Raw genomic sequence first — 3,068 nt, 5'->3', positions numbered from 1 at the left:
GCACGTGCAGGACAGGTTGAGAAGGTAACATTTTTCAGCGTATTTCTGCACGAATGCAAAAAGCCTGAAATGGAATAGCCGAGTTGTGCTCGATGACAGACGAGAGGTTAAGGCGATGGACTGCGAATCGATTGTGCTCATTTAATTTGTTAAGCGTTTGTTGTTGATAAACCTTCCAAATCTCATCCAAACTGCAATTTCCTGATAACATCGCTTATCCATTAAGCTGTGCGCTCACTGACTAAGTCACAGTGATTTCTTATATTTTCTTGATATGCCAATTGAATTTACTGACTGGAGGAATTGTATTAACTCCACGTGATTGGCTCGACTCATCCCTGGGCCGAATTGCGAGTGGTGCGAGCAAATTCTGCAGCAAAAACTGCAACTGAATCATTATGTTCTTAAAGGAAGGGGAAATGCCACCTACACGTCCTGCTATACAAGTGGGCACAGTTCCATCCAACTCACATGATGCTTAATCCCCTCTTAGCGGGACCGGAGAACCATTTTCAAGAAGGAGGCTCATGGTCTGCTCAGCAGGAATTCAATGTTCTGCATGTTTTTTCTGACAGCTTTCCAACTAGACACAGGCATGCAATTGCCGTGCGAGCATTGCTGACTATTCCAAGTCAACAATATTGGAATGTGTTTACAAAACTAATTTTCAATATGTGACCTGTATTATCAAATAAGAATTTGCAGCACGAATAACTCTTCATGTCGTCTGTCTCGGCATCCTCATAATGTACAGTCTACCTTAAGCCAACTGTAATCGGTGCTGCTTTATTTCATTGTGAACGCGAAGGGACATATCTGTGAAGATATTTGCCCCTAATGTACACCATTCCTGTCCTATTGTCCCCAGTTTCTTTATCCATGTCTGCCCTTGTTGCAGGTTAGATCAGCCCCGGCCGTCCATTGAAGCCTGAGAACTCAATCAGCGAATAGCAGAGAAATACAAGAGGCAGAGACACGGAGAGATCGAAAGATGCATGCGAAGACAATATTAGAAAAGGTCATTGCACCTTGAGCGGAAATCCTTTTGCTCTCTTGAAATTTTGTAAAGCGTAAAAGATAATTGGGCGACAGTTTAAACGTGCCTCGCTCCCTGGCGGATCTCTCAGCCTCTGAGATAGGGAAATGCAGCCCGCAACGAGAGCTCTTATTTATTCGAGCACTGAATGGAGCTTTAACCAGTGTAGCGGCGAGCAGGTAAACCTGAGTGGATTTCAGACCCAAAACATTAAACCTTCCGGCTATCGCAGGCAGTTGCGGTTTGCTGCAAACTTTCATTTTCCAGCCTTGGAACCAGCCAACCCTGTTCTGCAGGGCTATGGGGAAAGGACAGGGGAGTGGGACTAGCTGAGAGCTGGCACGCTTTCGATGGGACTAATGGCCTCCTGCTGTGCGTTAATCATTCTATTAATTTACAATTGGACTTTGATGGGACTGGAATCGACAAGTTTGAATCTTTCTACAGACCAGAATCAGCGAGAAGTCCAATGCACGAGCCATTGCAACACTGAGCACAACATTTGTAGCGAAATGTTCAGGAAAATCCTTGTTTCTGTTGGAACTGGTGCAGGAATTATGTGGAGATAACCAATGCGTTTACATATCTTCTCTTTGAAATCAAGTGTGTTTCCAGCACATTATTCTTTACATCAGAGTTACTGATTAAATGTCAAAACGCCTCCACTGCATCCCATAAATAATTTTAACTCTAATCCTCCATTACAATGTTGTGTGCAAAATGAATCTAAGTGCTGGAATAAAACAGTGAAATGTAGATTATGTTGGGTGATACATCAATTGTACCTTCCATTCCTGCAGAAATGTCACAAGCAAAGCCATCAACTTTTCTAGGTGAAGCTCGAATTCACAACCTCAGCCTTTCTAGAGTTTGTACTACCATATAAGTACTGCACCCTATCCAATTCCTCCGCTAGAAGTGCGTGCGGATGCTGTGTGGTATTAATGCTCCCATTATGCAGCTGCCTGTTCCACCTGTCTTATAAATCCTCGCCGAAAAATCTAACGAGGCTGGGGTCAATTGACATTTTGAAGTTAAATATTGATCGATTTTTGTTAGGCAAGGATACGAAAATTTATGGAATCATTGCAGGCAAATGGAATTCAGAATTATTTAAAATAGACAGAAACGGAAACAGCTGCAAACAAACGTTGTATTTTATTCATATTTAACAGCAACAATATACGTGCCATGCACAAATATGCTGTGGTCAGAGAAAAATTCCCGAAGCTTCCGAAACTCTCGTGGCTTTTCTCTGGCTCGCTTTCCTCTCCTCCCTTCCTCCAGCACGCTGCCAGTTTTTAAACCTTGTTTTAAATGTTGCTCTGGGCGAGGGCATTCTTCAGTCTCAGAACCCTACCGTTTCATTGCTTGATTTCCATGTTTATTGATTATGAAACTCCTTGAGCTACAATGGTAGCGTTTGCGACAATACATTAAAAAGCTGTTTATTTGAACCACGTTGCGATCATAGTTTGGTTTTGTACAGAATTGAACCTATATCACTCAAGATGGACTGTTATATTTACAATAAACTATATCTTGTTATAAATATTGGCTCATTAGTTCCGTAGTGTCAGAAGAGGAATTGTTTCATCCCCTCATTTATTACATGTGGGGAACAGACACGGGTATTCATTTAGAAATAGGCCACGGATTGACACTGAGATAACCGCAGCGAGAGAGTCAGATAGCACCGCGGTACATGGCGGAAGAGACAAGACAGATGGAAAAGTGGAAAACGGCCTCAGACTCAGAAAAGTACAAAGGTCACATGCAAAAGCATCGGCTGCTCCAGGTGAGACTCGAACTCACAACCTCGGCATTCCCCGGGTTTGCACTGTTATATAAGTACCGCGCGCTAATCGATTGCGCCACTAGAGCTGCATGTTCTGCGGTATCAGTGCTCCCATCATACAACTGCCTTTGCCACCTGTCTTACAAGCAAGAAGACAAAGAATCATCGAATCATTCAACACAGAAGGAAGCTATTCATCCCACACCGTGTCTGTGCCGGCTCTCTGCAAGAAGC

The 3,068-nt window shown here is 43.2% G+C and overlaps 1 non-coding gene across 1 annotated transcript; it reads right to left on the bottom strand.

Moving 5' to 3' along the window:
• Positions 1–2,826: 2,826 nt before the first annotated feature.
• Positions 2,827–2,920, bottom strand: trnai-uau (transfer RNA isoleucine (anticodon UAU)). The gene is made up of 2 exons: positions 2,883–2,920; positions 2,827–2,862 (listed from the first exon to the last, which is right to left on the bottom strand). It is a non-coding gene; the product is annotated as a tRNA-Ile (tRNA).
• Between the last annotated feature and the right edge of the window lie 148 nt (positions 2,921–3,068).

This window comes from Pristiophorus japonicus, chromosome 29, assembly GCF_044704955.1.
Source record: "Pristiophorus japonicus isolate sPriJap1 chromosome 29, sPriJap1.hap1, whole genome shotgun sequence".
Classification (NCBI taxonomy): domain Eukaryota; kingdom Metazoa; phylum Chordata; class Chondrichthyes; family Pristiophoridae; genus Pristiophorus; species Pristiophorus japonicus.
This window is presented reverse-complemented; position numbering and strand designations above follow the sequence as displayed.